The following is a 26,262-nucleotide window of genomic DNA, read 5'->3' as shown; positions in this document are numbered from 1 at the left end:
GGTCCCTTGATCTGCTCTGGTGCTGGGCTGGGGGCAGGATTGGGGACAAGCCTTCCCGTGTCCCCTGCCAGGTACCTCCTGAAATCAAATGCCAGCCAAGCCAAAACCATGAAGCCAGGGACCTAAGACGGGGAAATTGAGGCCCCGGGACGGACAGGGACAGGCCCCAGGTCACACAGCAAGGTATGCAAAGACAGGACTGGAACCCAGAGCCCTGGCTCTGCTCCCGGCACCCCTTGGGGGCAACAGTCAAACCCAGCCAAGTCTGGGCAGCCCCTCCTGTCCCCAGGTCGCCCAGAGGCTCCAAACCCCCGGAGTTGCTCCTGGGAGCTCTCCAGAGCCACCCTCATGGCCCTCTGGCAGGAGCCCCTGAGGACCAGCCCTCCTGCCTCCCCTCCTGCCTTCTCCCCGGTGCCCTTCCTGAGTGACTGTGCTTTCACTCATCCCTTAACCGTGGTCCCCAGGGCTCTGAGCTGGGCCTGTCCCGCTTTCACCCGCAGACCCTTTCTGGGTGGTGTCACCCCCCCCGCCCCCACACACACCCATACTGACAACTCCCACTCCTCCACCTTCAGTCCAGGCCCTCTCCATAGCCCCACCCGCCTCCAGCCCTTAGCCCCGAAGGTCCCATCCGCTCCCAGACTCCTGAGGTTCTGAGAACACACATAGGGCTTACGGGGAGGGCAAAGGACTTAAGAAGTGGGCTGGTGCAGTCCTCTGTGGTCCTGGGCCCACCTACCTGGGACCGCCCCTCACCCTCTGCACCCTGGTCCCCGTGCACGGGCGAGGTACGTACACACGCTCGCGTGCACGTGTCGGAGCCCATCCTCAGAAGGCAGGGGCTGTCTCCGCTGTGCATCCATTCCCACAACTGGAGAGGCAGCTGGCTTTAGAGAGTACTCCGAAAAAGAGAAGAAAGTACTCCATAAACACTGTGTGATTGAATGCCTGGGAAAGGGGACTCATTGGAGAGCCAGTGCAGCCAACAGCACTCGCGGATGGACGGACTCAGGAAGATGGGTCACAGAGAGGATGCATTAGAGGGGGCTCACAGCTACCACACAGGGCCTGTGTCCAAGGTCACATCAGCCTTTGCACTGAGTCAAAGGCAGCTGCCAACCTCACTGGTCACCTCGGCCCCCCCCCCAAGCCCCTCTGCCAGGAAGGGCTCAGGTTGGCAAGTCATGGGGCAGGCCAGACCCATTATCTGTCAGACCCCGCTTGGCCCTGCCATGGCCCCCATGTAGCCCTCAGCCTGCTGGGACGGGCCAATGGGCCTGGCAGTCTGCCTTTGTAACTGGGAAGGTGTGTGAAGGCAGCCATGCCACACTCCTCAGGGTTCCCAGCTGCAGGCACCCACAGGGAATAGGCTAACAGGGAGTCGACGGAGAAACACACTCCAGGACTGGGCCCCTCCGTCCCGGCAAACATACCATCCCCGGCTCCTCCTCCCAAATCCTGAGATCCAGCCTCTGCCCTGGAAACCATTGCCTTGTTATGAGATCCATAGGGGTGTGGACACAGGGCTTGCATTTATCTTTTCCCGACGCGTTGCTGGGTTCAGGAGCCAAGAGGAGCGTTAAGCAGGGAAGCAGGAGTGTGGTACAGGCTGTGTGGGAGCCCAGGGTGCGCCAGCCTTGGGGCCCCCGGGCCTCATCTCCAGCCGGGACCCAGGAGAGGGGCGCAGAGGCTCTGCCCCCTGCCCCACAGCTCTGCCTGCCTGAATCGGAGCCACTGGGGCCGATCCTGGAAACCGAGGCCCCTGGGAGGGAGGACAGAAGAGACCTGTGCCCCCTGGGTCACTCCAACTCCCCGCTACCAAACCCTCCTTTCAACTCCATCCCAGGGACACGCTGCCGGACACACGTGTAAATGTGTAATGTTCCTCTTTCTCCCGCGTATCCGAGGATGCGTCTGTGCACGTATCAGGCTTGCGTGTACGATACCTGTGTGGGAGTGCTGGTGTAGAGGGAAGATGTGGAAGGTACAGTCTACAGTACCTGCCCACTCACCTGCACGTGTATGTGGCGTGGGCACATTTTCAAGCACCCGTGGTTCTAGGAGGGATTTTCATGCATTTGCTCGTCCGTGGTGAATGTGTTTCTAGACACGCACGTACGCATGCCTGCGGTCCATGTGTCAACACAGGGTGGGCACATGCCTGTATGTGTAGGTCGAGGGTCTACATATGCTCACGTATATCAGATGTTTGCGTGTAGATCGTGTGAGTTTGATCACCCATGTCACGTGCCCCATTTCTGGCTGCTTTTTAACCTGACCTGGAAGTCTGTCTCTAGAAGGTACGGATCCTGGGTGCTCTGCAGAGACTTGCATATAAGATTCTAAGGGTGGTCTTGATGGGGGAAGGGGGTAGAAGGGTGGAGCTTCCCGCCCTCCTGGACCAACACGGGCCCCCTTGGTCCCCGCGGAGGAGCATCTCCCACGGGTCTCTGTTGAGAGCCAGGCTACCCAGAGGGAAAAGAGAAAACAGCACACAAGCCTGGGAGGAGGCGCCTGCCTCTTCCGGGCAAAGGCAGGGGCTGCAGAGGGTGTGGGGTGGAGACAGCTGCTTCCAGCCCAGATAAGGCTGTGGGCTCACATTTTCCATTTCCAGGAGCCTCCCCCTCAGGGCCCGGAAAGGTCTCCGCTGACTCACCCCAGCTCCCTGCCCCCACCCTGGGATCTGCAGCGCCGAGAGGGGTAACCGAGGCGCTGGAAGAGCCGGCGCCTCGCCATAGCTCGTCCTGCGCCGCCACCGGGGACTGGGGAAGTGGTCCCTGGGGCAGGACAGGCTCAGCCTGGGGCCCGTCACAGCTAATATCCTGCCCCTTGGGCCTCTGAAAAGCCACCCAGGAAGGAGGAGGGGTCTCTCCTGTCCTCTTAAAACAGTCCCTGCCTGTGCGCGCTTGTGCTCTGCCAGCCTGGCTGCCCCGGCCCAGAGGACCCTGAGACCCAGAGGGGCGAGCAGTCGTTGTCAGGGACAGGACCGGGCCTCGAACTCTGGGCTTTTTCTCCCTTCTCCCCGTGCCTCCACAACTGCCCCCACCCAAAGCCTGCCCCCTCCAGCCCTGCCTGGCCCCCTCCCCCTCCCCCTCCCCGGGCTATTTATAGGGCCTGGCTCAATGGCCTCCGGGAGAAGGGGAGCCAGAGCTCCACGGCTAGAGCTCACTGGGCCTTCCCCAGGCTGGGCAGGGTCCGCTTTCAGCCCGGCAAAAGGCCATGTCACTCAGAGTGAGCTGGGGGCTGGGGAGGCCGGGCCACGGCAGGAGGCTGGGCTAGGACCTGGGCCAGGGCCCCTCTGGAGTCATTTGCAGTCCACAGGCAAGCTGGACTTCCTCAGAAGTGTCCTGGAGACTCCTTGGGGCTGGGGCGGATAAGGGAGGTGTACAAGGGCACGAGCCGTCCTTGGGAAGGCCTGGAGGGTGGAGGCCAACACGAGGGCCCGCCAGGCTGCCGCCTCCCTTGGAAGCCCCCAGAGTCTCCTTTCTCTAACAAAACTGTCCCTCTGGCCCGTGGATCTGCTCCACCAACAAGTGAATGGCTCAGGGGCCATTCAAGGCCCTTCCGGCAAAATGCACAAACCCTTCACATTTCTGCCATTGTGGCTGCACTGGTCCCGCTGTCTGAAGCATCCTTTCCACTTGTCATCCTGACAACCTCCCCGCTCCTCCTTTAAGACCTGCAGAGCCCAGTTTAAACGCCACCTCCTCTGGGAAGCCATCCCTGATGAAGCCTGCAGCACTCCCCGTCTCTCCTCGCCGTCCCACCCTGCCCACTGGAGTACATTCCTCCTCTCCCGCCCTGGCCCCCTCCTCCAATGTGTGGCTTGTGTCTCTCTTGAGCAGTGATCTCGGTTTGGGGCTCCTGAAAGGGCAGGGCCCCACCTCACTCAGCCCTCTGGCCCATCGCCCAGCCCGCAGCTCCACAGCCCAAGGCCTGTTGAACGAGTGAGTGACAGGGAGGGCCACTGGATGCATGAGCGCAGGAACTAGTGATTGAACAGCAAATGGAGATGGAGAGAACCAGCGGGGAAGGAGAGCAGGAGAGATCCCCTCTGTGTCTCCTGAGCCCTGGAGGGACTGCCCGGTGTCCCAGTGGGCAGGAAGGTGACAGGGGACAGCCCGGGCCAGGTCTCAGTGACACTGCTCGGCCCTGGGCAGCAGCCAGCTCGGTCACTCTCATTCTTTCCAGATCAAAGTTCCCCCAGGGAACAGCCCGGAACCTGACACTGGCCCGGGGTGGGGGGTTGGACCAGCTGGTGCTGTTCAGGAGGAGGACACTGAGAGGCAGGGCATTTGTCCCCAGCTCCACAGACACCAGGTCAGCAGCCCAGGGAGGAGGCTGGAAACGCTTCCGCACACCTACTCCAGCCCCAGCCCCACTCTCGGATGAAGGGCCACACCGGTAGGTTGGGAACCCCTGGCTCTAGGCCCTTCTGTTCCAGAATCCCCAAGGCCCCCAAGCCCCTCAGGGCCTCAGCGTCTCGGCTCTAGGTACTGCCACCCCTCCGCACACATCAGTTCTGACTCATTCCCACCCCATCTCCCAGCAGCTCCCATCTCAGACGCCCTCCAGGTGTATGTTTCTCTGTCTCCCAGCATCTGCGTCTGTTTCTGTCTTTGCACCTTTTTGTCTAGACTCTCCGTATTTCTGTGTTTCTCTGTCTTTTTTGTTCTTCCCTCAGTCCTTACTCCTGTGTCTTCTTCCATCTCTCTCTTCCCTGGACATGAAGTGGAACTATGGAGTGGTGTGTTAGCCCTTCGGTCTGCAGTGAACAGATTTTTCCTGCTGCTGGGACTGGGCTGGGAGAGGATGGGAGAGAACAGAACCCAGTGCCCCTGCTGCAGCTAGCCCTCCCTGGTACCCTCAGCTGCTGTGTCTGAGCCAGACCTAGGTCAGCCCCATGGCCACATGAGCAGACAGAGGAGAAGTGGGCAGAGCTGGTCTGGGGCGGGAGACCCCTGTCAGTGGGCCAGATCCCTGAGTCCGCCACTCCTCCGTCCTTCCTCATCCTATGCCTAGCTGTGGAAAGTCATACGACAGCCAGAGTTTGACTTCATAGCCCCCACTCCCATGTGCAAGCTGGTGTTACACACACACACACACACAGCATAGGAGAGTGGCTCAGAGCATAGGACTCTGCATCTCAGTCATGGCTCACTCATCTTTGGACCTCAGTTTTCTTATCTGTAAAATGGGGATTATAATAATAGTATCTGTGTCCTGGGATTGTTAAGAAGCATTACATTAGTTCATGTCTGTATGGCCCTTACAAACAAACGCCCTATGTCTGGCACATAGTAAGCACCCTATCTATCTGTCTGGCTACCTATCTGTTACATAAAATTAATAAAATAAATATGCATGCATGCTTCAAACTTGACTCTCAAGAAAAATGACATGTTGCTTTCACCTTTATCCTGTTGCCCCAGGCTGAGCCAGACCCTGGTCACCAGCAGGCCCAAACAATCTTGATGTGAGTAGTTGTTAATTCAAGTACAGGAAAAACATACAGCTCTGGGTGTGTGCATTTCTGCAGACCTGCTTGTGGAACCACGTGTCCTTAACAGCAGCCGTATGACATGTGGAGCAGTCGCGTTGCTTCTGGTTGAAGACGGTTGAAACCATCTCCTTTTGCTCCAGACACGTAGACGTGAGATTGTTAAAAATTAATGAGGGGGGGGGGAAACGTGTCTGTAGACAAGAAACGGAGACTATTCCGTAAAAGAAAGAAGACAGGAGGCCGCAGGGAGAGAAGGGGCTGAAGCTGGCAGTCCCCAGGGGCTGGGAAGAGAGCAGGGCTGAACTTGTAGGGTGTGGGCCATGGAGTAAACGCCAAGCCAGGTTGGGACCTGAGCCTGGCTGGTGTCAGGATCTGTGGTGCCAGTTGTGATGATAAACCAGAGCAGCTCTGTCTACCCTTCAAGGTTGTGGCAAAAACCAAAGCCACATACCTGTGGTTGGGCCCTCAGCACAGCCACTAGGCTTAAAGAGACTGTCCCAGAAATGTGTCATCCACATGAGGTTGGAGGCCCACAGCAGACACTTCTGAGAAAACCCTGGTCTGGAGCCCAGCCAGATACAGACCAAGCTGAGGCCACTAGCAGATGGCCTTGGGTTTTGCAGAACCTCCAGATAACCTCACAACCAAGAATCACAGAGCACTGAGGAAGCCAACAAACTTGGCAAATGGAAGAACTGATAGCTGAGAAAACAAAGTTTTGGAGCAATTTGAAAAGCCTTTGAAGTAGGTATCTTTAAGGTCCTCAAAGAAACCAAAGGAGCAGCAACCACAAAACAACAAAGGGAGGTCGTGAAATAAGAGTAGGACAGATGACAGAATCCATTACAAACATGGGAAATTAAAATTACAGATAATAAAAAACTGAAAAGGTGAGCTGAATATCTTAACTGAATAGAGCTGGAGAGAGACATAATGAATTAGAAGTTCGAGTTGAGGAAATCTCCAAGAACATATGACTAAGAGATCGAGAGATGGAAAATATGAAAGAAAAAAATCAGACACGAGGAAAATAGAAACAGATGTATCCGGAACAGATATATAGAAAGAGTGATGGAGAGAATTGCTAAAGAAGTCATGGCTGAGGATTTTCCAGAAATGAAAAAAAAAAAATCCATAAATCCTTAGACGGAAAAATCTTAGCACATCCTAAGCACGGTGAACAAAAACCAAAAAATCTATACTAGTTTCACATTTTAGTGAAACTTCAGAACATCAAGGATCAAGACAAAAAAATCCTAGTGCCAGAAAACAAGGAATAAGAATATGACATCAGAGTCTTCATCAACAGTACTAGAAGCCAGAGATGATGAAATATTTTCAAAGGAATAAAGGATAAAAAAGCTGAACCTAGAGTTGTGAACATGGCAATACTATCGTTTGAGAGTAATGGGGGCTTCCGTGGTGGCGCAGTGGTTGAGAGTCCGCCTGCCGATGCAGGGGACACAGGTTCGTGCCCCAGTCCGGGAAGATCCCACATGCCGCGGAGCGGCTGGGCCCGTGAGCCATGGCCGCTGAGCCTGTGCGTCCGGAGCCTGTGCTCCACAACGGGAGAGGCCACAACAGCGAGAGGCCCGCGTACCGCCAAAAAAAAAAAAAAAGTAATGGCAGATTAAGTACATTTTTAGACATTACTTAAAAGGAAAAATGAACTTGGAAAGAAGCAGTGGGTTGGAATAAGAAAGAGTGAGCAAATAAATCAGTTAAATGTGTTGGCAAATCTAAATAACTATCATTAATGTTATTATGTTTAGTTCCTGGTCCTAAAATTTCAGATCACAAGAACATGGGAGTTGGAAGGGAAGAGTATGGAGAGCAGTCATGAGTATCATGTATCCCAAATGAACTCATTTACAAAACAGAAATAGACCCACAGACACAGAAAACAAACTTATTGTTACCAAAGGGGAAAGGTGGGGGAGTTATAAATTAGGAGGTTGGGATTAACATATACATGCTACTATACATAAAATAGATAACCAACAAGGACCTACTATATAGCACAGGGAGCCATACTCAATATTTTGTAATAACCTAGAATATTTATATATATATACACAACTGAATCACTTTGCTGTGCACCTGAAACTAACACAACATTGTAAATAAACAATACTTCAATTAAAAAAAAAGATTCCCGTGTATCAGATGCTGCAGGCGTCCTAACTCACATCCTCCCTGCCTCTCCTCTGATTTCAGCTAAAGCTGCAACCAGCTCTTCCTGGGGGGCTCTGGATGACAGGCTCAGTTTTTGCTCCAGGACTTCTGGAGTTAATGCCTCCAGAGGCGGCCCTCAACCAGGGGGCATGGGAGCTGACGGATAAATACTTCTCCCATTAGCTCTTCACGTGGACAATTTTGAGAGGCTTCCTAAAGGCTCCTCAGAGGTCCCCACTGGAACTGAGCCCAAACTGCCCACAGCAGAGACCTCAATATCACACTCATAGTGGGTTTTTCTCCATCCCTCACTCTCCCAGTCTCTCTCTCCAGCTTCCTGCCACGATTTCCAGATCAACCTTCTAACACAAGAGTCCTTATCACAAGTTTTGCTTTCAATAGGATTCTGAGCTAAGACACTAAGGTTCTTATCTTCTTCAGAAGGATCACAGAGATGCAGATTGCTTTTTTACTGAGATAGCTTACATCCATTAAGTAAATTTTACAGATGTAAAGTCAGTGGTTTTTCATATATCCACAAAGGTGTGCAACCTCACCGCTATCTAATTCCAAAACATTTTCATCACTCCAAGCAGAAATCCTGTACCCACTATCAGCCATTCCCCAATTCCACCACTAACCTGCTTTCTGTCTCTATGGATTTGCCCATTCTATACATTTCATATACATGGAATCATATAACACATGGTCTTATCTGACTGGCTTCTTCCATTTGGCATGTTTCCAAGGTTCAACCAGGCAACAGGCATTGTGGTTCTCCATTCTTTTTCATGGCTGAATGATATCCCACTGCATGGCAGAGCAAAATATGGAGGACAGGATGAAACTGCAAGATAGTTTAATAATCAGGAAGAAGTAACACAAACATGTCATTTAGAAATACAGGAGTAAATATTTTACTTTATTTTTTACACCAAATTCACTCAAATTCATTAACAGACACTTAAAATGTGAAACTATCAAAATTATAGAGATAAACATAGAAAATGTACATGACCTTGGGTTTGGTCTGTAGATCATGAGCTTTGAGTTTTAACACACAACACAAAAAGCCAATCCACAAAAGAAAAAAGTAATATTGTGGACTTTATAAAATGAAAGATTTCTACTGTGTAGGAGTAAATATTTTAAAAATCAACTCCAGAGGAAATAAGAAAGTGATTGCCAAAAAAAAAAAAACACCCCATAACCCAACAGACATCTTTTTCTAAACAAACATTGAAGGAAATGACCTCATTCTTTATGTGCATTTATAACTAATGGAAATAAAAACTAAAATTAGAAAAAAAAAGGAAAAAAACATGGTACATAGAAGATACAAAATGAGATGTCAAAATAAGTCCAAATATACCCATCACAATGCATTTACGTGACTTAAATTTGCCTATTAAGAAAACTAAGCCTTTCAGAATGGATAAAATCCAATCATATTCTATTAACAAGAGACACACCTAAAAAGCAACTATAATATGGAAATACTGACATAGGAAGGATGGACAAAAATATTCTTCTCAGGCAAGAACAAAAGAAAGAGGAAAGCTGTTGTGACAATAGTGAGGTCAGGCAACATAGAATTCAGAACAAAAGGCATCAAGATTAAGGTGGATATTTCATACTAATAAAATGAACAATCCGCTAACAGGACTCAGCGGTCATGAGTGCGTCAATCATGTTCTTGTTTGACTGTGGTACAAACACGTGACATAACATTTACCGCCTTAACCATTTCTAAGTGTACAGGTCGGCGGTGTTAAGGACATTCGCCTTGTGCAGCCATCACCACCCTCCACCTTCAAACTCTTTCCTCTCGCAAAACCGAAACTCTGTACCCATTAAACAATAACTCCCCATGTCCCCCTACCTCTAGCCTCTGGAAACCACCGTCCTCTTTTCTGTCTCAGAATCTGATTGCTCTAAGTACCTTGTAAAAGTGGAATCATACAGGATTTGCCTTTTTGTGACCGGCATATTTCACTTAGCATAAAGTCCTCAAGGTTCATCCAAATTCCGACAGTGTATGTCAGAATTTCCTTCCTTTTTAAGGCCAAATAATATTCCGTTGTATGCACATACCACATTTTGTTGATCCATTCTCCATCCATGGACGCTTGGGCTGCTTATGCCCCGTGGCTATTGTGAATGACGCTGCTATGAACATGAGTGTGAACACATGTGTCCAGCAATAGTCAACCAACGGTCCCTTACTGAACCCTCACCTAATCTTCTAGGTATGGCTCCAGGCGTGGGGAACACGGCAGTGAACAGGACAGCAGTCGGCCCTCCAGAGGCTTATATTCTAGCGGAGGGGCTCAGCAGGCACACAGACGGCACAGTCACGTGACAGCAGGTGCTGGTCAGCGCTCATGTGGCCCGTGAGCGACTGCAGTGCTCGGGGGGCTGTTTTATCCAGGAGGGGCTGAAGAGGCCTGTCCAGAGAAGGTGGAATTTGTGTTGAGACCTGAGAAGTAAGAGGGTGGCTAAGACCTGTATAGGAAAGAGCGTTCCAGGCAGCAGCAGCAGGGACAGAGGAGCCCGAGCCTGGACCCAGTCTGGAGCGTTAAAACGCTTTGAGGCCGGTGAGGCCGGTGGGCGGTAGAAAGGCACGCAGAGGCTTGAGGACAGAGAGGGAGGTGGCGGTGAGGGGGTGGGTGCACAGGAGGGGTGGCCTTGAGGGCAGTGGTGCAGGGCTGGGAGCTCTGGAAGGCGTCAGGTAAGCAGAGGACCTGGTCTCCTTTACTGCCACGTGGAAGGTGCATTTCAACAGGGCCAGCGTGAAGGGAGGGACTGCACTTAGCCCGGAAGTGGGGAATGTCCAAACTGGTGGCTCTACAGGGAGAAGGTGAGAAATCTGTTGATCGCAGAGGGCAGTTTTAACCTCCGGGTGAAGGAGAGTCTCTCAGCGCCCCCCGCCCCCACCGTGTTGCCCTGTAGTTCCCACTTTCTCCCCTGCCCCCTGCAGCCACCCCTCCCACTCCTCACCCCACGTCTTCACATCACCTCTCTTTTCTTCCCAGAGCCTCTAGCGCCTCCCAGCCCCTGAACGTCACTGACGGTTCTTCCAGGCCCTAACATCCTTCCAGTGACCCCCCCCCCCCAACCTTCCTGGCCTCTCCCAGGCTCTCCCAATTCACCTCTTCCCTCCTACATCCCCTACCGCTTTTGGAATCTCAGCTCCTCTCACCTCCTTAGTTCCTTCCATTCCAGTCTCTCCCTAGCAACTAAACCCCCCCAATCATCCCCAGTTCTATTTCATAGCTCCCGAGCCCCTGCCTAACCCTCCCAGACACTCAGTCTTTTTATACCCCCAGCCCTGAACCCCACCAACTTCCTCCCATTTCCCAGAGTCCCTCCAGGTCCCCCCACTCCCTGTTTGGTCCGTCTGCTTAGAGACTCATTTTCTAGTTCCTCATGTGGGACCAGAGCATCTTTATTTATTTTCCATGATTTCCCACTTGCCAGAAGGGCCCTTACACTGAGACCCTTGGTTGGCCAGATATGAGTGAAACACAAACACGGTTTAATGCCACCTCCAGCCACCCCTGGACACAGTGAGGAGGAAAGGCAGGGTCCCCCAGGCTCCCTTTCATTTCCTACCCCAAGCAGGATAAGATAATGCTGACCACAGGGTGGGGGCAGGGCCCATCCTGGTAGCCAGGAAGCTCCAGGTCCAGCCAGCGGACGGTCCTAGCAGCTGCCACCACACAGACCCCGCCAGAGCGTGGGGCCTGCTGCAGCAGGTGGTCACGGAGCGGGGACCAGAGGGGTCTGTTTTTGGAAGGGCTGTGATTTATCAAGATGGCCGGTCCTGGTTACCTCCCTTCCCATCTGTCCTATCACCACGCAACTCCTCCAAACTCCTCCCAGCTCCTCCCTCCCTTCCCAGACCCCCAGTCCCTCAACCTCACTCATCCTCCCAGTCTCTCCAACCCTCCACAGGGCTTCCTAGGGTCTGTCCCACCCCCCCATTTCCCCTCCAGTCCCTGCCATTTCCCCCAGGGCCCCAGACCTCCACCTAGGTTAAGGCTAGGGGACTGGGATCCCCAGAAGATTGGGCTAAGAACTGATATGCTTGTGTGTGAGAGGAAACTACCCAAGGCAAGGGAAAGAACCATCATAGAGGAGTAGACCAAACATTTCTGGGGCTCACACAGGAGTAGGAATAGTCCCTGTTTCCACCAGTCAGAACGGAGGGGCCTCGTAATATACCAAGCATTGGGTAGAGTCTTCAGATGGGTCATGCATTTCAACAAAATGAAAAGGCAACCCATGGAATGGGAGAAAATATTTGCAAACCACATATCTGATAAGGGGTTGACATCCAAAAGAGATAAGGAATGCATACAACGCAACAGCAAAAAAGCCCAATTATAAAATGGGCAAAGGACCTGAATAGATATTTTTCCAAAGAAGATATACAAATGGCCAATATGAAAAGATGCTTGACATCGCTAATTATCAGAGAAATACAAGTCGAAACCACAATAATATATCATTTCACACCTGTTAGGATGTCTATTATCAAAAAGACATGAGGGACTTCCCTGGTGGCGCAGTGGTTGAGAATCCGCCTGCCAATGCAGGGGACGCGGGTTCGAGCCCTGGTCCAGGAAGACCCCACGTGCCACGGAACAACTAAGCCCCTGCACCACAACTACTGAGCCTGCTCTCTAGAGCCCAAGAGCCACAACTACTGCAGCCCGCACGCCTAAAGTCCATGCTCCACAACAAGAGAAGCCACCGCCATGAGAAGCCCACGCGCTGCAAAAAAGAGTAGCCCCTGCTCGCCACAACTAGAGAAAAGCCCAGGCACAGCAACAAAGACTCAATGCAGCCATTAAAAAAAAAAAAAAAAAAGACATGAGATAACCAATGTTGATGAGGATGTTGAGAAAAGTGAATTCTAGCTCTGTTGGTGGGAATGTAAACTGGTACAGTCACTATGGAAAACAGTACAGGGGTTCCTCAAAAAATTAAAAATGGAACTACTATATGATCCAGCAATCTCACTTCTGGGAGATTCACATCCAAAGGAAATGAAATCACTGTCTCTAAGAGATAACTGTACTCCCATGTTCGTTGCAGCATTATTCACGATAGCAAAGCTATAGAAAGAACCTAGGTGTCTGCTGACAGATGAATGGATAAAGAAAATTACACACACACACACACACACACGCACACAATGGAATATTATTCAGTACCTAGAGGGGTGGGATAGGGAGGATGGGAGGGAGGCTCAAGAGGGAGGGGATATGGGGACATGTGTATGCATATGGCTGATTCGCTTTGGTGTGCAACAAAATCTATTTAAAAAAAAGAAAGGAAGGAAATCCTGCCATTAGCAGATTCATGGATGAACCCTGAGGGCATTAAGTTAAGTGAAATAAGCCAGACAGAGAGAGACAAGTACTGCATGATATCACTTACACGTTAAAAAAAAAAAAAGTCAAACTCATAGAAACAGAATACAGTGGTGGTTGCCAGGGGCTGGAGAGAGGGGGGAATGGGGAGAGGTTGGTAAAAGGGTACAAACTTTCACTTGTAAGATGTCTGAGTTCTGAGGATCTAACGCACAGCATGGTGACTCTAACGGATAACACACTGTTGTATAGTCTCTCTCTCAGCAGATCTTAAGCTTCCCCCACACACCCAACAAAGGTAACTATGTGCGGTGATGGATGTGTTAATTAACTTGACTGTGGGAATCCTGTCACAATGTCTGTGTATATCAAATAATGTTGTACCCTTTAAATATATTACAATTTAATTTGTCAATTATACCTCAGTAAAGCTGGTGGGGAGGGGAGTCAGGATCATACATTAGTAGTAGGGCTAATTAGTCCCCAAATAAAAGCTTCCTGCCATAATGAAGTATAAAAAGAAGCCTGAAAGGACAAATTGAGTCACAAGTGAGTTAACCGTATGCCAGAACAACATCCAACACTCTTTAAAGGAATACTATAAAACACAGCACATAAGAGTCAACAAGATAAAATTCACAATATTCTGCACCCATTAGAAAATAACAAGACATATGTAATGAAACAGAAAAATCTGACCCATACTTAGGAGAAAAACGAATAATAAGAAACAGACCCAGAAATGACAGAGATGATGGAATTAGTAGATAAAGACTTAAAAATAGCTATTTTATTTTATTTATTTTTATTTTTTAAACATCTGTATTAGAGTATAATTGCTTTACAATGGTGTGTTAGTTTCTGCTAAAACAGCTATTTTAAATCTTAAAATATAATCAAGGAAAATCTGGCCATGATAGGGACAGAAATAAAAGATATATAAAGAGACCAAAATGGAACTTCTAAAACTTAAATACACAATATCCAAAATGAAATATACACTGGATGGGCTTAAGAGCAGATGAGATATTACAGAAGAGAAGATCAGTTTCCTTGAAGAAATTGCAATATAACCTACCCAAGATAAAGCACTACGAGAAAAGACACTGAAAAAGAAGTAAGCAGAGTCATGGCGGGCTGTAGGACAATATCAAGCAATCTAACATATTCCAATTACAAACTGGAATCCCAGAAGAAGAGGAGAAAATGGGAGAACAGAACACGTATTTGTTTGTTTATTTATTTATTTGGCTGCGCCAGGTCTTAGTTGTGGCATGTGTGATCTTTTAGTTGTGGCAGGTGGGATCTTTAGTTGTGGTATGTGAATTCTTAGTTGCAGCATGTGGGATCTAGTTCCCTGACCAGGGATTGAACCCAGGCCCCCTGCATTGGGAGTGCGGAGTCTTACCCACTGGACCACCAGGGAAGTCCCCAGAACAAACATTTGAATAAATCGTGGCTTAAAATTTTCCAAATTAGATGAAGACTATAAACCCCCATAGATCCAAGAATCTCAATGAAACCCAAGCAAAGAAACAAAGAAAACCACACCAAGGCACATCGCAATCAGATTGCTAATACCAACCATAAAAAGAAAATCTTAAAAGTTGCCGAAAAGATTCGACTTCTAACCAAGATGGAATAATGAGGATTGGATTTACCCTCTTACTGAAACAATCTAAGAAATTGTGAAATAACAGTTTTCAAGACACTTGATTTCAGGCAACAAAGGACAGTGATCTCTGAAAGATGGGGAAAAATTAGGTGAACTCTACAATTGCTCCAGTCCACTGCTTTGGGTGTTACTCTTGTAAGGTTCTTATGCTACACATGAGATGGTATAACATCACCGTAACCTATAAACCTGAAACCGACCAGTAACAACAATAAGCTATAGCCAATAAACTAACAAAGGGGATAAAATGGAATCATAAGTAATATTTGATTGATCCAAAGAAGTCACAAAAGGACGATAAATGGGAACAACTAAAGTGTGAAATAAGCAGAAGAAAATAATATAACAAGCAAAATTTAATTAAGTAGAAAACAGAACAATAAAGTCAGTTATGCCAGAAATGAATTCAAAAGCTGATTCTTTGAAATTATCTATAAAATGGGGTGGAAGTGGGGGAATATAGGCAGATTGATCAGGAAAAAGGAAAAGGAGGGAAGACACAAATTACCAGGAATGAAAAGAGGACATTTCTACAGATCCTACAGACATCAAAAGGATAATAAGGGAATATTATGAATTACTTCATGCCAATAAACTTGTATAAATTGTATAAATTCCTTGAAAGACACATGCTATCAAAGTTCACTCAAAAAGAATAGCTAACCTTTCCCAAAAAAAACAAAAAACAAAAATCTCAAGGCACAAATGACTTCACAGATGAATTCTACCAAACAGTTAAGAAAGAAATACTAAAAATTGTGCACAGACTGTTCCAGAAATCTGTAGAGAAGGAAATACTTCCCAACTCATTCTATGAGGCCAGCTCCTGGCCTGGTTTTTCCTGATACCAAAACCAGCTAAGAACATTACAACAAAACTACAGAACAATATCCCTTATGCACACAGATACGAAATCCTTAACAGAATTTTAGCAAATCAAATTCAGTGATATATAACAAAATAAGGCCTCATGACCATAGGGGATTTATCCCAGGAATGCAAGCTTGGTTTAACATTTGAAAATTAATCAATATAATCCAAATTAACAGTGCAAATAAGAAGAACTACAGGATTCTCTCAATAGACGCAGAAAGAGCATTTGACAAAATGCAACATCCACTAATGATTTAGGGGGAAAAAAAAACACCTCAGCAAACTAGGTAGTGGGACATTGAATTTTTAAAATATCGTTTACATAGTATTTACAATAGCAGACAATGCAATACCGTACACAATAGAGGAAAACTCAAAACACTTAAGAATATATTTAACAAAATATATACCAAACATAGAAAATGACAAAATATTGCTGAGATAAAGAAGTTCTAAATAAACAGAGAGATATACCAGGTTGATGAATCATAAGACAGTATTATTGTTGATTCACCCCAAATGGATCTGTAGAGTATAACTATCCCAGTCAGAATTCCTGCACGCTTTCTTTCTTGAAAATTGCTGAGGGCTTCCCTGGTGGCGCAGTGGTTGAGAGTCCGCCTGCCGATTCAGGGGACGTGGGTTCGTGCCCCGGTCCGGGAGGATCCCACGTGCCGCGGAGCGGCTGGGCCCGTGAGCCATGGCCGCTGCGCCTGCGCGTCTGGAGCCTGTGCTCCGCAACGGGAGAGGCCACAACAGCGAGAGGCCCGCATACCGCAAAAAAAAAAAAAAAGAAAAAAAAAAGAAAATTGCTGAGATAATTCTAAAATTTAGCCAAAAAATGTTTTAAAAAGAAGAAATATATTAGAGGACTCAAACTACCCAATTTTGAGAGCTACCGTAATCAAGATAGCTCAGTATGAGGATACAGAGACATCAACGGCACAGAATAGAAAGTCCATAAATAGGCTCACACACAGAGTCAATTTGAGATAGGCTGGGACATGGACCTGGGACCCTTTACTGGAGTTTTTGCACGTGCAGCTGGACAAATCTCTCTTCCTCTCCTGGAGCAACCGAATACAAAGAAACTCTAAGGGACTAAAAATAAGTTCATGCATGTGCAGTTGGGGAGAATTATGAACAATAAGACACAAAAAGGCCACAAACCAACTGCCACTTCTGAGGTGCTGGGAGAAAAGCAGGGTACTACGCATGATCCCTGCATACAGCACCACAAGGGGGGTTGGTGGACCACCTAAGCTACACCTCCTGCCCAATCCATGGACCCACCCCTATTGTTACCCAATTTAAGGAGCCAGCGCGTGGCTCCTCCAGGAGTGGGCAAGGGCACCTGTTACTTGTTTTTGCTCCCTCTTGATGAGGCCTGAATTTCTCATCTGGCCTCTTTTCCATTTTTATTGATTAAAGAGTCCCAGAACCCCAGTCCGAGTCCGTAGCAAATTGGTTTTCAACAAAGGCTGGAAAGTGTGAAAGGGATTGTCTTTGCTACAGATGGTGCTGGAATAAATGGATGCCTATATGCAAAAATAAAATGAACCTTGATCTGTACCTCACACCATACCCCCAAATTAATTCAAAATTAATCATAGACCTAACTATAAGAGCTAAAACTATAACACTTCTAGAAAAAAAAAAACATAGGACAAAAATCTTTGTGATCCTTTTTTTGTTTTTGGCCGTGCTGTATGGCTTACAGGATCTCAGTTCCCCAACCAGGGATTGAGCCTGGGACACAGCAGCGAAAGCCTGGAATCCTAACCACCAGGCCACTGGGGAACTCCCTTGGCAAGTACTACTTAGATAGGAAACAAAAGCAAAATGGTAAATAGAACTTTATTAAAAATAAAAAATTCTGGGGCTTCCCTGGTGGCGCAGTGGTTGAGAGTCCGCCTGCCGATGCAGGAGACACGGGTTCGTGCCCTGGTCCGGGAAGATCCCACATGCCGCGGAGCAACTAAGCCCGTGAGCCATGGCCGCTAGGCCTGCGTGTCCGGAGCCTGTGCTCCGCAACGGGAGAGGCCACAACAGTGAGAGGCCCGCGTACCGCAAAAAAAAAAATAAATAAATAAAAAAAAATAAAAAATAAAAAATTCTGATCTTCAACAGATATCATTAAGAAAAATGAAAAGGCAAGCCATATTTGCAAAATACATTTATCCAGTAAAGGACCTGTATCTAGAATGTATAAGGAATTCTTAAAACTCAATAAAAACAGCTTACTTTTTTTAATGGGCAAAAGGTGAGAACAGACACCTCACCAAAGAAGATATATGAATGGAAAATAAGCAAATAAAATGATGTTCAACATTGTTAGACCTTAGGGAAATACAAATGAAAACCACATGAAATGGAAGTGAGCAGCAGGGCCAGCTGACAGTAATGGTGCTGAGAGGCTGTGTGCACGACAACTTGGGCTTGGATCTCAGCTAAAGGACAGTATTCCAGTTACTGAACTTTCAGCAAGTGGACATTTTGAAAGCTATGATCTTCTATGAAAAGGTCTTTTTCTCGTGTGAAAAATGAACTTTTTCCCAGTCATCCTCTTAAACTGTCAGAAATAAAATTTCCAGCTCAACCAAGACAAAATGAATTTTTCTACACGGAGAAACTCTGGGGTCTATTTGCTCCACTAAAATTACAAATGGAATTCAAAGCAATGCAGCATGTTCTGCATCTTCCATTTCTTCCAAGCTCAAACCTTTCACTGGATATTTGAGGAATAATGACGAGCCTATTGGATTTGAAGATATTTTTAATGACACATCACAAAGTGAACTAATGGGAGAACCACACCTGGTGGAATATAAACTCAATTTCCTGTAATGCAGTGTGCTATTCATGAAAACAGAGGGACTGCTTCTTATTTATAGTCATCTATTTACTATAATTTGGTGTACACAACATTAAAAGTACTGACACATTAGAAAGGAAAAAAAAAAAACCCCAACAAACCCACATACACATACCCTAGAGTGGCTAAAATTTTTTTTAAAACTGACAATACTAAGTGTTGTCAAGAATATAGAGCAACTGGAGCTTTCATCCATTGCTGGTGGGAATGCAAAATGGTGCAGTCACTCTGGAAAGTAATTTGGTAGTTGTTTTTTTTTTAAATCAAGTTAACCATACACTTACCACATGAACCAGAAATCCCACTCTTAGATATTTACTTAAGAGGAATAAAAACATGTATTCACACAAAGACTTGTATACAAATGTTTATAGCAGCTATATTCATAACGATAAAAATTTGGAAACAACTCCATCAATGGGTGAATAAATAAATTACAGTGTATAGATACAATGAACACTACTCAGAAATACAAAGAAAAATTTAGTAATACATGCAACAATATGAATGTTTCTCAACATTAATGCTAAGTGAAAGAAACCAAATCTGAGCGATTATTTGTTGTATGATTCCATTTGTAATCTGTAAATCCTCAAAACATGATTCCTTTGGTGAAGGCAAATGTATAAGGATAGAAATCAGATCGGTGGTTGCTAAAGGCCAGAGGTAAGAGGTGAGGCAAAGGGTACAATGAACCTTTTTAGTCGAGGGAAATGTTCTTTATGCTGATTGTGGGCAATGGTGGTATATAGTTAAAATTGGTGAATTTTACTCTAAGTAAATTATACCTCAATTAATCCGATTTTTAAAATAGAATGCCTGACAGACTTGCTGGCTACCACTGGTTTTTTTTTTTTTTTTTAATCTTTATTAGAGTATAATTGCTTTACAATGTTGTGTTAGCTCTACCACTGGTTTTGATAGTAAAGTGAAGACAGTTTGCTGCACTGGAAACTGGTTCCCCTAAAATCTGTTGGAAGGAAAATATGTGTGACTGCGTCCCTTGGACCAGATGTGAGCCATAGGAGAGCGAAGACCTGCCTAGAGCGGTAATAAAACCTGTCCAAGGGCGCCACCAGGAGGGCAGCTGAGACTTAGCAGCAAGAAGCTGAAGCTTAGGCCTGCCTGCGGGCCTAGGAGAGGTCAGCTGCCAGTCCAGACCAAGGATGAGACTTGTGGGTGACAGACCCGGGTAATGGTGTGGGCTAGAGGGTTGGGAAGAACTTGCGAAAGAGCCCCGCTAGATGAAGAGTCAGCTTTATACACATGCCAGGCCCGGGGAGATTGTGTGGCAGCTCACACAGTACTAGTCAGAATCAGACCTTTCTTGCCCCTTTCCTCCTCCCTCTCCCTCCCTCATTTCAACTCCAGAGAAAGCAAAAGCAGCCTAGTGAGTGAGTGAGGAAGAGGATCTCAGGGTGTAAGAGCGGTGGGGGAATGGAAACAGGCGTTTGTCAGACGCACACATTTCCCCTCCCCCCACCACCACTCGCGCACACTTTTTCCAGCTTCATGCTGTCTACCCAAAACACATCGGGAAGGTGCAAGGGAGACATTTTTAACCTTAAACTTTTCATTTTTTTTGACTTGTACTTTTTTTGCATTTTTTATTTTGGTGAAATATACACAACATAAAATGTACCATTTTAACCATTTTAAAATGTATAATTCAGCGGCACCGAGGACACTTACACTGTTATGCATCCATCTCCAGAAGCTTTTCTTCATCCCCAACTGAAACTAAAGAACTAAAAATAGAACTACCATATGATCCAGCAATTCCACTTCTGGGTATTTACCAGAGGAAAACAAAGGCACTAATTCAAAAAGGTACACGCACCCCTACATTCATTGCAGCATTATTTACAATAGAAAATACCCAAGTGCCCATCAACAGACAACTGGTTTAAGAAGATGTGGTATAAATATATACAATGGAATATTATTCAGCTATAAAGAAGAATGAAATCTTGCCACTTGCGACAACATGGATGGACCTAGAGGGTGTTACGTTAAGTGAAATAAGTCAGACAGAGAAAACAAATACTACATGATTCCACTTATATGTGGAATCTAAAAAACAAAACAGACAAACAAAACAGAAACAGACTCATAAATACAGAGGATAAATGGGTGATTGCCAGAGAGGAGGAGAGTGGGGGAATGGACAAAATAGGTGAAGGGGATTAAGAGCTACAAATTTCCAGCTATAAATAAATAATTCAGGGGTTTCCCTGGTGGCACAGTGGTTAAGGATCTGCCTGCCAATGCAGGGGACATGGGTTCAAGCCCTGGTCCTGGAAGATCCCACATGCCGCGGAGCAACTAAGCCCGTGCGCCACAACTACTGAGCTTGTGCTCTAGAGCCTGCGAGCCACAACTACTGAAGCCTGTGCGCCTAGAGCCTGTGCTCCGCAACAAGAGAAGCCACTGCAGTGAGAAGCCCGCGCACCACAACGAAAAGTAGCCCCCACTCGCTGCAACTAGAGAAAGCCCGTATGCAGCAACGAAGACCCAATGCAGCCCCCCCCAAAATAATAATAAATAATTCACTGGGATGTAATGCACAGCATAGAGAATACAGTCAATAATATTGTAACATTTCTGTATGTTGACATATGGTAACCAGACTTACGGTGATCATTTCATAAAACATAAAAATATTAAATCATTATGTTGTACACCTGAAACAAATACTGTATGTAAATTATAATTCCATTAAAAAAATAAAGATATACAGTCCGGGGCTAATACAACAGGTTGAAAAGTCCTCAAAGCACAGGCTCCTTACCGTACCATCCTAGTGTAGCTCCACCATCCCCATGGTCTAGGTCTAGAGTCTGGGTCCAGGCAGGAAGAAAGAGAAAAGGCAAAGGCTTTTGGAAAGATGGGGGAAATTGTCACCCAATCATTTTCTGTGTTCTGTGGTTCAGAAGAGTGTCCTGGTTGACAAAACCTGTTCTAAAAGACCAAGAAGCCAGAAGCATGGCAATGTCTCTTGGAAGGGCCAAACTGGTCCATGATCCTCATCTCCAAATACTGAAGTCACTCACACAAGTGAAAAGACCTGAGATCAATTATCTAACTGGCTGAGCTTAGGCCACATGTGTGCTTTGTCAAACACAATCTTATGAGATAATTGTGGTTAAGCAAAAATTGGAGGGAGAGCTCCTTTGCCCAAAGCAGGATGTCTGAGAACAGAGCTTCACCAACAGTCTCTCTCTGTAGCTCTTACGAAGAGCTCTCCCATCCAGCAAAAGAGCTTTACAATTTGTAACGTGTTTTCACTGACAGGATCTCAAATGATGAAACGAGGGCACAGAAGCAGGAACTGACTCGCCAGAGGGCACATGGCTAACGAGTGACCGAGGCTTAACTGGATCTCGGGCTTTCAGATCCTGAAACCAGGACCTATTGCCTAAAAGTATTTTTACTTCAAAATTCATCTATGGGGCTTCCCTGGTGGCGCAGTGGTTGAGAGTCCACCTGCCGATGCAGGGGACACGGGTTCGTGCCCCGGTCTGGGAAGATCCCACATGCCGCGGAGCGGCTGGGCCCGTGGGCCGTGGCCACTGAGCCTGCGCGTCTGGAGCCTGTGCTCCGCAATGGGAGAGGCCACAGCAGTGAGAGGCTGGCGTACCACACACACACACACACAAAATCATCTATGAATTTTGGCAAGCCTTTAAAAAATGTAAAAATTAGGAAGAATCTCACCTACTCCCTTGAAACGGGAGGATTCGCTTGTTCATCTAACTGTAGCTGGGTTGTCACGTTCTCCATAGAGAAGCTACTATAGATCTCGATGCCTCCAGCAATGCCCCCTGCTCAGGGAAACCCACTGGATCTTCGGCCAGTCAGCAAAGGTATACTCATATCTATTGCACATCATTGGTGTGTGTGTGTTGGGTGGGGTGCGGTTACTTGTTTGTTCAGTAACACCAAATACTTGCTGGGCTCCAATTTACAGTGTCAGGGACTGTGTTAGGCACTGAGATTAGAGATGAATTAGACAGGCTTCTTGTCCTCCTGGAGCTCAGTCCAGAGGCAGACGGTACACTTAACCCACAAAGTCATTTTAGATAGTGGAAAGTGTGAGGATGGAAATACGATGATGAGATACCAGTGACAGGATGGGCTGCCACTTTAGATTGAGTGATGGGAGAAGGCCTTTCGGATGAGCTGAGATAAAGGTGAACAACAAGAAGGTGGCAGTCATGTGAGTATCTGGGGAAAACAATCTCATTTGGCCTTTTTAGTGAACAGAGAGAAGGCCAATGTGGCTGGAGAAAAGGGGAAGGTGGTACAAGAAGAGCCCAGGGAGGTGGACTGGGGTCACATCATGTAAGACCCTGTAGACCACGGTCAAGTTCAAGTTCTGGAGAAAGGCAGGTAATTAGGCACGGGAGACCTAGGTGGGGGTCCCCAGGAGGCAGCTGAAGAGCGGTCCAGGTCCATTCATTGAAATGCTCCCGCGAGTGGGCGGCGCGGCCCGAAGCTTTGGCTTTAGCCAATCAGAGACTGGGGGCGGGGCCAGAGCCAGCAGCTAGTCGGAGACCCCTGTGGCCCACCTGTTCCTTGTCGCTTCTAACTCCCACCTCCGCAAATGAGACTGGCTGTTCTCCGGCTTCCTCGACCACCACGAATGGAAACCCTGGTCTTCAGCATCCGGGCCCCTGAAGGAAGCAGGCGGACACTGGCTCCCACCCGCCGGTATCGCTTTCCCCGGTGTCTGGTCTTGTCTTGTCTGTGGTGGGGGGTCGAGGCGGCGGCCAGGAGGCCGGCCGGGGGTGTATCAGGGAGCTTGATGAGCCCCAGAGCCAGAGGGGCCGCAGAAGCCCGAGGTGGGAGGCCACGCGACAGCCCTGTGGCCTGACCCTCGCAGGAGAGACCTGCAGCTTGCTTTTTTTCGCTTAGTACGTCTTGAAGGGTGTCCACGTGGAGACACGAAGACCCACCCCCGTCTTTAAATTGCTGCCTGATGCAGAATTACCAGTGCTTAGGTCACCCACTCCCAAGCTAATGGACACTTTAGGACTCTTTAGTTGATTTTACTTCTCTGCTATAACTAATGGTCCTTCAGGAAACATCTTTGTCATTTTTCTTGTACCTGTATTTCTCTAAAGTTGTCTAATTCCTCAGTCACAGGCAGGCCATCAGTTACATAGGTGAGCGACAAAGTTAGGCTGTGACTTAGAAGGTTTCCCCTGGGGAGGAGGGGAAGGGGGTTGGATAAATTCCCTAGGAATGGTTGTGGCTGACAAAGCACAAAGGCCTTGGGGTTAGACATGCTTTTGCTTCCAGTTTTGCCAGTTACTTATTTTTTTTTTTTTTTTTTTTGCGGTATGCGGGCCTCTCACTGTTGTGGCCTCTCCCGTTGCGGAGCACAGGCTCCGCGGCCATGGCTCACGGGCTTAGTTGCTCCGCGGCATGTGGGATCCTCCCGGACCAGGGCACGAACCCGTGTCTCCTGCATCGGCAGGCGGATTCTCAACCACTGCGCCACCAGGGAAGCCCCCGCTAGTTACTTATTGAAGACTGGTAGGCGAGACCCCCAGCCCCTCGGGGCCTTATTTTCCTCATCTGTGAAGAGGGGACACTGGGGTGGTGGTGAGAGGGGCTGGTAAAGTGATTTGTAAGGTTTGTTGTGCTGAGAAGGCCTTATATGACCAGCCTGTGGTCTAAAAGTACATGAGAGAGTTGACTAAATGCACAGTTGTATTGGTGCCATAAACGTGTGTTCTTATTGATGGCTTAAAAAAGAAAAAAAGACATATTTGCCTTATTACTCAGTAAGGTGAGCAAAACAAAACATTTCACTTTGGAGTTCGGGCAGAGAGCATGGTGATAAGCGGATCGTGGCCTTCTCCCGTGGGGCCCTTCATCCAGGTCCTCAGGCCTTCGGCCAGCAGGTTACCTGGGGGCTGGGGACAGGCTACCCACTGGCTGGGCCCAGACCTCTCCCCTGCCCCCATCTCCTAGCCAGACCCTGCTGACTGCCTGATCTCTCGACCCAAGGCTGGGGGCTCAGGAGAAGCCCCCGCCCAGCTGCGGCACTTCTGGGAGTTGGGTGGAGCAGGGCGAGGACACCGGCCACTCGAACCCCACGGAGGCTGTCAGAACTCTGGGGGCCCGAGAAGGTGGGTCTACCTGGACAACAGCTCGTCCACCCTCAGGCCTTGGAGCTGTGTAGATCCTGGACTTGGGGTGACCGCTCTGTCCCAACTGGACGAGACCTCCCCTCGTCCGGACACCTTAATGGGCCTGCAAGGTGAGTGGAGCCGACAACGGGTGCCTCACCTGGACCAGACAACATCTGACAAAGGCCTTAATGGGTGAGCAGAGCCCCGGGTGAGGAGGGGCTGAAGGGCAGTGGTTGTCATTTCTACCAGACCTTCCTTGATCTCAGGAGATAGAAATGGTAGAATAACAGACCATATTTGGCCAATGGGAAGTGCCCACCACCTTTTGGTTAGCTTTACTGGCTGTTTATAGAAGCCCTGTCTATATAATGCGAAAAAGCTACTCGCAACTCACCACCCTCCCCCCGCACCACTCTTCAAAAGAAGACTTGCCCCATCTAGGCCTTCGAGATGTAAAGAGGTTGCCCACGGATAACAGAGTTAGAAAACTGCACGTCTTGTAAATGCCCATTTGTTTTTTTAAAAAGTCATAGGAAAGAAATGTCTTCTGGAAATGACATTTTGAAATGGAAGAGTTAAGTCACGTCTAGAGGTGGCATCAGGGGTGATCCAGGTTAGAGGACATGGAGTGGTAGACCTTGAGGAGGAAGGAAAGAAGCTTCTGTGCCGGGCTGGCCACGCTTGGGAGACATTCCCACGTCGTGACCATTGTTCTGTGTGTGCATTGCATTCCTCACTGCTCTATAAATAGCTGACAATGCTAAGTACTTTTTTGAAGTATCTAGTGGATGTTCTGAAGCGCCTGATACATGTTAAAAGTAGAGGTAGTGGGCTTCCCTGGTGGCGCAGTGGTTGGGAGTCCGCCTGCCGATGAGGGGGACACGGGTTCGAGACCTGGTCTGGGAGGATCCCACGTGCCGCGGAGCAACTGGGTCCGTGAGCCACAACTACTGAGCCTGTGCGTCTGGAGCCTGTGCTCCGCAACGGGAGAGGCCGTGACAGTGAGAGGCCCGCACACTGCGATGAAGAGTGGCCCCCGCTTGCCACAACTAGAGAAAGCCCTCGCACAGCAACGAAGACCCAACACAGCCAAAAATAAATAAATTAAACTAAATTTTTTTTTAAAAAAAAAGTAGAGGTAGTAAAAAGACATTTTGTAAGTATCTTTTTGTTAAGATTCATATGAAATATTGTTATTTTTTGGGGGGGGAGGGATTGGCCAAACCACCTTTCTGGACAGTGCGCACTGTGGCTGTGCGCTGGCTCGAGAGGGAGGGATGTGTGCGGATGTGTTCATATTTACATTTTGAGGCTGACCACTGATGTGTGTGCATCTCTTTCGGCTGTACTGTAGAAATACATTGCTGAGTAGTTCAGTGGAAACATATCTCCTTGCTAATATTTTAATAGTATACATTGGATAATGAATTCTCTTAGAAGCATTATACTTTGTGTACTCTGTTGCTTTATCTCTCATTTTTTTTTTTGGGGGGGGGGAGGGTCGCCAGGCCACGTGGCACGCGGAGATCTTAGTTCCCCAACTAGGGATTGAACCTGTGCCCCTGGTAGGAGAAGCATGGAGTCTTAACCACTGAACCACCAGGGAAGTCCCTATATCTCATTGTTAATTGAACATT

General features: G+C 47.8%; 1 pseudogene; it reads left to right on the top strand.

Annotated features, from left to right (window-relative positions):
• Window positions 1–17,859: 17,859 nt before the first annotated feature.
• On the top strand, window positions 17,860–18,454 carry LOC131746353 (proteasome maturation protein pseudogene; annotated as a pseudogene).
• The last annotated feature ends 7,808 nt before the right edge of the window (window positions 18,455–26,262 follow it).

This window comes from Kogia breviceps, chromosome 19 (assembly GCF_026419965.1).
Source record: "Kogia breviceps isolate mKogBre1 chromosome 19, mKogBre1 haplotype 1, whole genome shotgun sequence".
In the NCBI taxonomy this organism is placed as follows: domain Eukaryota; kingdom Metazoa; phylum Chordata; class Mammalia; order Artiodactyla; family Physeteridae; genus Kogia; species Kogia breviceps.
Note: the sequence above shows the minus strand (reverse complement) of the source record. Positions and strands in the feature narration are given on the sequence as shown.